The following is an 11903-nucleotide window of genomic DNA, read 5'->3' as shown; positions in this document are numbered from 1 at the left end:
GTGTTCCACGGCCAGGACGAAAACCGTATTGTTCCTCTTGAATCCGGGGTTCGACTATCGGCCGGATTCTCCTCTCCAGTACCCTGGAATAGACTTTCCCAGGGAGGCTGAGGAGTGTGATCCCCCAATAGTTGGAACACACCCTCCGGTCCCCCTTTTTAAAAAGAGGGACCACCACCCCAGTCTGCCAGTCCAGAGGCACTGTCCCTGTCTGCCACGCGATGCTGCAGAGGCGTGTCAACCAAGACAGTCCTACAACATCCAGAGACTTGAGGTACTCAGGGCGGATCTCATCCACCCCCAGCACTTTGCCACCGAGGAGCTTGCGAACTGCCTCAGTGACTTCAGCCCCGGTGATGAATGAATCGACCTCCAAGTCCCCAGTCTCTGCTTCCTCTATGGAAGACATGACAGAGGGATTGAGGAGATCCTCGAAGTGTTCCTTCCACCGCCCGACAATATCCCCAGTCGAGGTCAACAACTCCCCACCCCCACTGTAAACAGTGTTGACAGAAAGCTGCTTCCCCCTCCTGAGGCGCCGAACGGTTTGCCAGAATTTCCTCGAGGCCAACCGGTAGTCCTCCTCCATGGCCTCCCCGAACTCCTCCCAGACCCAAGTTTTTGCTTCTACAACCGCCCGAGCTGCCGCACGCTTGGCCTGCCGGTACCTGTCAGCTGCCTCGGGAGTCCTATGGGCCAACCAGGCCCATAGGACTCCTTCTTCAGCTTGACGGCATCCCTTACTTCCGGTGTCCACCACCGGGTTCGTGGGTTGCCGCCACGACAGGCACCGCCGACTTTACGGCCACAGCTACGGATGGCTGCATCAACAATGGAAGTGGAGAACATGGTCCATTCGGACTCAATGTCTCCAACCTCCCTCGGGATCTGGTTGAAGCTCTCCCGGAGGTGGGAGTTGAAAACTTCCCTGACAGCGGGTTCGGCCAGACGTTCCCAACAGACCCTCACGGTACGTTTGGGTCTGCCAAGTCTGTCCCACTTCTTCCCCTGCCAGCGAATCCAACTCGCCACCAGGTGGTGATCAGTTGACAGCTCAGCCCCTCTCTTTACCCGAGTGTCCAAGACATACCGCCGAAGGTCAGATGATACGACTACAAAGTCGATCATTGACCTCCGGCCTAGGGTGTCCTGGTGCCATGTGCACTGATGGACACCCTTTTGCTTGAACATGGTGTTCGTTATGGACAAACTGTGACTAGCACAGAAATCCAATAACAGAACACCACTCGGGTTCAGATCGGGGAGGCCGTTCCTCCCAATCACTCCCCTCCAGGTGTCACTGTCGCTGCCCACGTGAGCATTGAAGTCCCCCAGCAGAACAACAGTCCCCGGTTGGAGCACTTTCCAGTACCCCTCCCAGGGACTCCAAGAAGGCCGGGTACTCTACGCTACTGTTCGGTCCGTAGGCCGAAACAACAGTGAGAGACCTATCCCCAACCCGAAGACGCAGGGAAGCGACCCTCTCGCTCAGCGGGGAGAACTCCAACACATGGCGGCTGAGCTGGGGGGCTATAAGCAAGCCCACACCAGCTCGCCGCCTCTCACCGCGGGCAACTCCAGAGTAGAAGAGAGTCCAGCCTCTCTCAAGGAGTTGGGTTCCAGAGCCCAGACTGTGCGTGGAGGTGAGCCCGACTATCTCTAGCCGGTACCGCTCAACCTCCCGCACTAGCTCAGGCTCTTTCCCCCATAGTGAGGTGACATTCCATGTCCCCATAGCCAGAGTCGTTGTCCAGGGTTTGGGTCGTCGGGGCCCCCGCCCACGACTGCTACCCATATCACAATGCACCGGCCCCTTCTGATCCTTCCTGCGGGTGGTGGGCCTACGGGAAGGCGGGCCCACGTCGCTCCTTCGGGCTGTGCCCAGCCGGGTCCCGTGGGCAAAGACCCGGCCACCAGGCGCTCGCCTGCGAGCCCCAACCCCAGTGGTTTAATTCATGTTTAGGAGAATTTCCAACACTGGAAACCAGAGTGCCTGAGGCTTCACTTGTAATAACATCAATAGACAACCAATGGAAGTGTTCAATCATTGAGTAAAACATGCTAATGAGCTGATGACATCCATGCAATGCAACAGTGAAAAACAGGGAGATACAGCACATCAGTGCAGAATCACTCTGGCCGCTGTCCATTAAATGTTTCTCCGGTTCAATGGACACGTCACAGCGTCTTCACATCACTGACACCGCCTTGGCTGGAGTGCACTTTTCCTGCTTTAGCTGGCAGAGCAGTTGCATCCAGTCTGATTTCCTACTTGCATGGAACGTGCTGCACATGAGCTCCAAGTTGTGGCATGGTTGTTGTGTCTGGCTGGTGAAGAGCTGCTCTTGTTGTGACTCTTGCTCTTCCTGGTATTATTTATTTTCTATGTTACTGCTGTGTTTTGTCTCAGAAAACTAAGCTTTATTTTGTATTTTATTGTTAGAGGAATTTGTTTGGTTGGGAGCAATAAACCATTCTTTCAACAAGCATAACTCCATCTTAACAAGTCATTCCATCTATTGGTACAACAATGCTACATATATTTAGTCTATGACTGAGTTCTTAAGTGTTATTTTATGAAAAAAGTGGAAAAAAAACTAAGATTATTTATTTTTCGCTGTGATCTGCCGCATCCAGTGTTGCTCCAAGATATGGACATCATGTATAGGATTTTCTAAAAAAGCAAACCTGCACTGGGGTTCATACAGTCTAAAAGAGTCTACTTAACAAGGGATGCAGATATCTAACATTATGCTCATACAGTGCTGACAGCCTAATACAAGATGATGCATCTGTGCTCCATCCATCTATCCATTGTCTATACCCGACTATCCCTTTTCGGGGTTGCGGGGGGGGCTGGAGCCTATCCCAGCTGTCAACGGGCAAGAGGCGGGGTACACCCTGAACTGGTCGCCAGCCGATTGCAGGGCAACATATACACACACAACACATTCATGCTCACACTCACACCTACAGTAAGGACAATTTAGAGTCACCAATTCACCTAATGAGCATGTTTTGGTCTGTGGGAGGAAGCCGGGGGAACCCGGAGAGAAACCAGAGAGAACATGCAAACTTCACACAGAAAGGCCCCGCCTGACCCGGGAATTGAACCGGCGACCTTGTTGCTGTGAGGCACGCGCACTACCTGCTGCTCCACCGTGCTGCCTCTGTGCTCATAAATGGAAAAATAATGGAATCGGACTCAAGGGAAGTTTCTAAAATGGTGGCTGAAATGTGTTTAGACAGTGTGTTAGAGTCATAGCAGCACTGGCAATAACACTAAAACTAGCAATAATTAAACAAATGAAATTTGTGAGGCCTTTTGAAACAAGAAACGTGGAGGGGAGGCAGCGTACGCCACTTTAACAGCACTAACAAACGGTTTCCTTGATTGAGGACAAATCAGCCATGACTTTCTGGAATCATTTTCAGCATACTGCTACAAGTGAAGCATTTACATGGATCTGGAGGAGTTGGTCTTCATATAAACACAGTTTTAGCCTAATGTAGCTGTTTATCTTATGACAACTGAATGACTCAAACGTGAACAAATTGTGCTCTGATCTTCAAGCTCACATGCAACCCGAACATTGAAGTGGGGTTTTCCAGTGATTGGCTCTCTCCCCCTTTGGCAAGCCAAGGGAACAATAGATGGGCAGTAGTGGAGAGACAAGAGCAGTAGAGGGGAATGTGCTGCCGGATCTTCACTTCCTGGGTCCCCACTGCCCCGGAGGCATTCCAGGGCCTCCTTACATGGGAGCCATCCATACATGGGATTTGCATGAAACTGACTTTGATGTGATCTCCCTGCAGCTAAAGTGCTGGAACACAACATGTATTCATATTCACAACTGGGCACTGCACGGTGGATGAGAGAGAGCTTCCTCTCAGAAACGGGTGTCATCTTTCTCATTTTTGCACCGCGGGGCGTCAGGATGTCTGGGTTTGTTTTTAGACAGCCACTTTGTGAAAATCTAAGACGAGTGTGACACAGAAGAACAGATACCTGATGTGCCATAAATGCTTATTTCACAATGGAGGGAGCATAAGAGGCAGGGGTGGAAGGGTGGACAGGATGAAGGACAAATGCAGATGGAAAAAGATAGAGTTGGAAATCCACTATGGCAGACAGACAAAGGAAAATCGACAAAGCGATGTGGGAGAGAGAAGGACAGATGAAGTAAAAAGGATAGAGATAGAAACAAAAAGATGAAATGAATGAATCGAGATACTGTGAATATTAGGGGTCATCTTTTTTTTCTCTCTCTTTCCCCTCCGCTCCCTCTTTCTCTTACGGTAATCCCTCCAGTAGCAGTGAGCTGTTAGGCTCCTCCATAAATCAGCGTTTGTATGAAATACCAGCGGGAGCCAAAGGTCAAAGGAGAAAATTAGCAGCTGTCTTTTCCTCTCCTTTCATGTTAGCCGCGGGGCTAATCGCCAAGTGCGCCATCAGCCTCATTTCCACTTTAAAACAAACTCCCCGACAAGCAGGGGAGGAGCTGTTTGCCCGCTCTTACATTTTATGGCACCGGATTTTATTCTTTGAGGGAGGAAGAAGGGGGGGAGGAGTGGTGGGCCAGTGGGGGGGGGGTCAACTCCTACTTTCTGTCACCCCTCTCCTTCTACACCCTTTTCCTTTGCTTCCACCTACCCCACCATCTTCAGGTGTGTGCGGTCAAACAGCGGAGCCCGCTCCTCTTGCTTTGCTTTGTTGACACATTTCAGCAGCGCTGGGGGAGTGGTGATGATTGGCGGCCGTCCCTTCGGCTCCACTCCAAGGTAGGACTACTCATTAATAGAAGGCCGGGTGAACTCGTTTCACTCCCACACTCTCCTTTATTCTCTACTGTTAGGACACCCCAGTAGTTGAAATACTGATTTTTTTGAACACTCTCAATCAAATCTGGTCGAAAAACACCCATTCAGTCTAAATGAGTCTATTTAGAAGTGTAAATATGTGTTTTTTTACTTTGACACAGCTTTATTATTCAATCTGAGCTCCATCAACATCTCTGACACGGCTTATTAAAAACTGAACAGGCAGACTTCACAGATGTAGTGTTTGCTGTACAGCTGCTGTGCCTGATAACAGTAGATTGTACAGGTGTTTCCATTATTGTTCCACAGCCTTCGTATCTCACTGTTTATGCCTGTACTCTCCTCCTTTTCTGCGCTGTTCTCTTCTTATGACACCTAAAAAATTTCACTTGCCTTGTTTCTGGCATGACATGTAAATTGTGATCCAGGATTCAGTGCTGTTAAAGCATATAGACAGGAAGTAATACATGAATAAACAACATAGATCTGTTTCTTGTCTCTGTCATCCATCTTTACTGTCTATCTGTGTCTGCCTCTCTCTTCTCTGACCCTCTTCACCTCTTTCCTCTTTCCGTCTTTCTCTTTACATCTCTCTTCTCGTTCTCTACACCCTCTCACCCTCTCTCCATCTTTTTTTTTTTTCTTTCTCTCTGTGGGAATGTTTTCCCTGTCGGTTGTCAGAGCAGTCAGCGAGGTGCATAACAGCAGTGCTTTGTTGATGTTCCTCTTTGCCTATCTGCTGCGCAGTGTGTTTTGAAACTCACCCTCCCTCTGCACACCTGCTGAGTAGCTGCATGACACTGGGAAACATCCCACAATAGGGTCAAAACACTTTTATCTTAGTTTTAGTTATGGATTTAGAAACTCTCTCAGGAATAAACGAACAATATGCAGCTGGCCAGAGTTGAGGTCCTGGATGGTTGCTCTCTTTTGCTGTATCCGGGACTTCCTTTATTCACAGTAGGTGGGTTTAACTCTTCAACGAGTAAAAATATCACGACCTTGCAGAATGAATTCAAGAACACACATGTATATGTTTAGAAGTTCATAAAGGCAAACAGAAGTGGGTTATATGCAAGCATGCACGTAACGTATGTGTGGGCATGCTTGAGCGCTGCTGTGCACATTACACAGTAATATATGCATGCACACTCTGTAGAAACTGTGGACTGCAAGGTGGTTGCAAGGGTTTTTTGAACTTCATGGCCGCTAGCTTTTTATATATAGTTTGTAAAAACACCAGATCTGAAGAGTAAATCATCTTTCTGGTCATCTCAATCTCAGGCTTAACCTTTAGGTTTGAGAGTGTGACTTTTCAGACATAGTTCTTACTTAAATCTGGGACATTGTATGAACAGAACAGGTCCCAAACCACGTGAAAGTGGCAAAAAATGAAGCTGCAATGTTTGTTGTTCACAAACAAACATTAGCATCAAATGACAATCACAACTGTAATTCACTTTTCGGCTGCTTTGCATTGTAATTGCAGTTTCTGATTCAGTGTGGGGACTGTCAGATTGTGGCGCACAGTCTTCAATGTGTATGACTCATACTAAAACCATGAGAGTCGACATAAGTACCAGTTAAGTTCCCTGCAAAGTCAAGCAATCTTGATGTTGTGTTTCTTGACTTGGACTCTGCCGTTAGGTCTGCTGAGTTTACGCTAGGCTTATTAGTATAGCACTGCAAAAGTCACCATTCTTCAGACATGCACATGCTGCTGTCATGCATATTAGCCTCCACACATACGCTCGGCAAAAGCAATGTGTGTGAATAAGCATGTTTATGTAAATCAGCCATGTTTTAAACAATCAAAAGGAGAGCCGTTCTCAAATCTAATCAATTAGGAGCTGGCGGAGCAGAGCAAGCCGTGCACATGCTGTAACATTTAGGATAAATAAACACAAATCACCGCACATGATTGGCAGGTAATCATCTCATATGCCAAAACATCCAGTTGACAGCTATGATTATTCTCGATTTTTATGACGAGCATATTTGTTCCCTCCCGTTTCGTTGAGGCCATTTGCATCTGTATGCACGATAATCAGAGACTCGTGCTTCTACATGTCTGAGCTCTGAAACACCAGATTTTTTTTTTCTTTTGTTCTGAACTTTTCTGAACACTCACAGACAAACATGCTGTGTTGTAAAGCAATAAACTAACTGGGTTTCCCCAGCAAAGCCAAAGACCTCAATTATTGAAGCAATTGAATTAAACTGGAAAAATAAGAGAATGAATGCCTTGATCATGGGCTTAGAAGTAGCTGCTGAAAGAGGGGATGGAAGAGTTTTACTCACTCCTGTGTTTCCTGCTTCATGACATTGCCCTGACAACAGGTGGTGCAGAGAATAATAAACATGTCTTTCAACTCTGGAAACGTTTCAGTTTAAAGTTTTGCTGTTTCAGCAAGTATCCCTTGGAATTTCATTGATACTGGATGATTCTGCACCTCGTGATTTACATCCACTGCCGTGTTTAGTGCCAATGCGAGGAGGCAGTGTGCACTGTATGTAGCAAGGTGGAAAGAAAGGTTGTACAGATTGGATCGGTGGATGGTGAGCGGTAAACCAGAGTTTGCATCCTGTCACAAAACTGCAACTTTTTTTTAAATCAGAATCACAATCCTTTCCTAATATGTCTGTTTTAGTGGCCTAACCTTAACATGATTTATTTGCCATAACCACGATTTTTCCCTAAACTTAAACATAGGTTACTGTAGTTGCATTGCATCCACATTAGATGCTGAAGAACATTGTTGCTCACCATAAACCGGGGTTTTGTCCAGTATCAACATTGCGGTCTGGCAATAGAGTTGTATAGTACTACTATACTGTACAGTACAACCTCCTTATGTTTCTGACACCAAGGCTTATGACCACTGTCCCTCATTACAGAACTTACTCATTGAAGTTTGGAATATTTTGGCAATATACTGTGTTTGAAACTCTTCATTTTTGTGTCTTTTGGAACTTTAAAAGTTGCATTCCTAATCCAGACACCAACTATTTTGCCTCTGATGTCTGTTTTGGAAAAGTCACATATAAAAGTGTAAGTCATCAGTCCTCTTTTAAAGCTGACACACACTGTTAATTGGCATTCAGCTTAATTTGACCGCGTGGCTGCCTTTCTAATTTCAGCCCACTTACTTCAAAGTTGGGTTTTTTCATGTGCAACCCACCTCTTAGCGCCGTGTTTGCATTATTTTGTCCACCCTTTGGTATTTATGCTCCCATCACCCTCAGATCCTATGATCGTGAGCTTTGTTGCTGTGCCCTGTGATGCTTTGTGACAAACAGTAGGAAGCAGCTCCAGGCGAGCAGAGCTACAAGTGGATAGAAAACAGGTTTTACAAAGACACCAATCCTGTGTATCAATTCACACAGGTGATGAAATACTTGTCTGGTTAGTTCTCACCACACACAGAACTGTTTGGTTTTTGCCACAGAACCTGACACTGTGTGTGGACATAGCAATCACCCGCACTGTTCTGTTGCAGCATGTCTGAAATGGCAGGATGTGGATGTGTTGATATCACAACAGCTGGCTGTGAAGATTCTAAATTAAACAATGAACCACTGTCACATCTGTCTGCTGCTTTTTATGGTGTCACTGTTGTCCCACGCTGCCATCCTGTCCAGTGGTGAAACAGCTGAACACAGAATCATGTGGTCAATAGGGCCATTTCATTTGCCTACGCAGCACATGGATTTGCTGTCAGGCTGAGTCTCAGCCAGTTAGTCATTGTCAGTTTACACCAGCATTGGTCTGTAACAAGGTTTGTTCAGCCACTAATAGGCCTGATTATTGCTTCATATCAAGCGTTTTTCTGTATCATTTGTCCGACGCTCATTTAGGATTGCTAACTGAGCTCAAAGTGAACACATTTCTCTTGCTTCACAATCGGAAGAATCGCTTGATTTGTCAAGCGTGATACATTGACAAACATAGTTAATACACATGAAATTGTTTCAGTGGAATTACTGGAACAATAATTATCCGGAGCAGTCAGTGCAGGAGGCAGTGGCGTTGTTAGGGTCTCTTGGGGCACCAAGCAAGAAATTTCTGGGGCCCCCACCCCACCCGTGCACGCCGCAAAAATTTGGTTTTTGCACACATAAATGCACAATTTTTGGGACATTTGAGATGAATACTGAAAAAATAGATTAGTGGTTCTCAAAGTGAAGTCCAGGGACCAACAAAGGTCCCTGAAAGCCCAGGCCTATCAATAATCGTTGTTGTAAATAAGTGGCCGGGGCCCCCCTAGTGGCCTGGTTTGCCTGTCTGCAAGCCCCGCTCCCCCGCTGGCAGGAGGACAGTGCACACTGGAGTATGTACAGTGTGCTAACAATCTTTATCACACTATAAATATCATCTGTGATGTAAAGTTTTCTCTTGTTCTTTGCATTCATGAAATAACATAGTGTAATGTGCAGAAAGCTGTTTTCATGTTGTTTTTCAGCTGTCTGCACATGCTGGCTCGGCAAACATTTGCTCCCATCAGATAGGGTTTCGGTTACCACAAAGGTTTGCCGAGCCCAAATGGATTAGGCCAAGCATCACAGACATTGTTTCTATACATTATTAAACTTTTAAGCCACCGAAAAACAGGATTGTAAGGAAAAAAAAGAGGGAGAGTGGGAAGAGAAAGTAATTATTCATCCTCAGCGCTGACACGCACCCCCACACCTTCTTCAGCAAATCCCTCAGTCAAGTTTCCAAAGATGACCGCTCAGTTTAGTTTTTCAACCCTGCTGAAAATCTTACCTGATTGTTGTCACCCTTGATTTATTTAGACTTCTGCCAAAGTTGAAATTAAAGTTTATTTCCCCAAATTGGGCCTTTTTAAAGGAATGGTCTTAACAAGCCATAACAAGCAGATGAATGGCTGGCTTCTCAAACTTTAAGGGTGTTATGCACCATGTCCAACTTCAAAGCCCGTCTTAACTCCACACTTTAATTGTATCTTCTTCAAGCCTGCCTGCCTGACCGCCATCTGATTCTGCTGACAACTGCACTCCTCTCTCTTCTTCATGCTCATCCTTCTATCTCTCCATTCCTCCCGCTCCTTCTTTCTCCATCTGTCATAACAGATACCCCCCCCCCTTCCTTTAGCTCTTCTAAAGTCACTCTGCTACAAGTGTCAACTCAGGCACGAGCCCTAAATTACTTTTTTGGATGAGTGTTGACATCTACCACTCACCCTTCAGCTCATGCAAACACAATGATGCTATTTGCCCCTCTTTTCCTCTCTCTCTCTCTCTCTCCTAACTCTATTTATTTCTCTATCGCTTCTTTTTTTTATATTTCTCTGAGCCTACAAACAGACATTCACGCTTCTCTCCATATGGGCTTTAATTTGCCATTGTCCCCCAAGATATTCCTCGCTCAGGCTTGAGATAAAGGGATAATCACTTCAAAGGGAAGCTAGGGGGGAGACTGCCCCCTCCCTCCCAGCTTAAAGGACAAGTGGACAATACGCTAATTGAGAGGGGAACTGATCACAGGGTCTGTTCAAAGGGACGCCTGGCCACGCCCCCTCCTCACTCCGACGCACTTAATTTTATTAGTGTTTATGGTGATGCTTCAGCCAAAATTATCACTCAAACCCACCACAGCCTTTGAACTCCAAAATATTGGGTTATTTGCAATTAGCCACCCTCTCCTCTGTTTTTCTGTGCTATTTTAGCACGAGTGTAGGATTTGAGCGTAGGGAAGGGTGATAAAACGGGCTGTACGGAATTTATTGTTCGCATTGTGGGAACATATACTGTGGGCTGTTACATGATGCAAATCCAAAAGTTCTTATGAAAATGCGACAAAAAGGGAGAACACAGGCGCACTGTTTGACTGATGCAACTAATGATACACCATCAAAGACCTTTGCAGTACAGTACTAACAGAAAGAAAGAAAGAAAGAAAGAAAGAAAGAAAGAAAGAAAGAAAGAAAGAAAGAAAGAAAGAAAGAAAGAAAGATTTTTTAACAACCCTTTTTAACACACTACAGTTAAAGTCCTCTGCCTGGTTCCACGGATCCTGATGCGACACCTGTACTGACAGCAGTGAAATGCATACTTTCTCTGTGCCTTTAATGCAGCCTCTAATTAAAGAGGAGTTTCATTTCCAATCTCTGGTGATACACCAGATGCCTTTAATTTCTTCCCAACCACGAGCTCTCAATTAGCCTCCAGGTCACCCCGTTTTATTGGGGTTTCGTAGCAAGTCAGTGGCGGCAGCCTCGTCCTGTATTGTGCTTTTAAAGCGTTTGGATCTTCCTGTGAAATGGTTAGGGCCCCAACAAAGGGGTCAGAGCAGGGTCAACATCAAAAAGGGGCTTCTTGTGGCTGGTTTACAGCACCCTCTCTCTTTTGTCACTGCTAAACACAAGAGTGGGCAGTCAAGGGTCAACAGGTGTGGTCTCATGGGCTTAGTGTCTCATGACACTTCCCATATGAATTTAAAAAGTCAGCAACTTGTATTTTAGCTGCGTTTTTGTTTTTTGTTTGTAAAACTGCATAAAAAACAAAGACATCCTGAAAAGTTGAATAACCTGAACTTTACATGTCATTACAAGCAGACTGAGGAAAGCATGAACGAAGCTTCCTGCCTGTCAGCAGAAATTAAACTGTCGGTGGACTTTTTTCTCTCTTGCAGTGATATGTGCGGCCTAATTTAATTTGAGTGAAGATTACATCTTATCCCAAATGTGAATATCCCACTTTTAAGATTGTCCTGCACTTCAAAAATTACATTTTATAACCCCTCTATATCTCAATCCTCCTTTCAAAGCAGACTTTAAAGAAGTTAGTGCGCAGATAACAGTATGGCTACATGTCTCGTGTCTTTCATTTGGGCCTCGCTGATCAGTGCCCCTTGAACGTCACAGTGCCAACGACTGCAGACCCGTTTTGTGATTTCGTGTTCCATCTCACAGACAGTGGGCACTTCCCATTTCAAAGTGTTGAATGTTTTTTTTGCATTTTGGGTGCTGGATTGCTTGGATTTGTGGCAACAATCGTTGTTTTACAGAGCCGTCCAGTATAAACAGTGGCTAATAACACCTTGCAGTGACAATTCCTTA

This window comes from Chaetodon trifascialis, chromosome 2 (assembly GCF_039877785.1).
Source record: "Chaetodon trifascialis isolate fChaTrf1 chromosome 2, fChaTrf1.hap1, whole genome shotgun sequence".
NCBI lineage: Eukaryota > Metazoa > Chordata > Actinopteri > Chaetodontiformes > Chaetodontidae > Chaetodon > Chaetodon trifascialis.
This window is presented reverse-complemented; position numbering follows the sequence as displayed.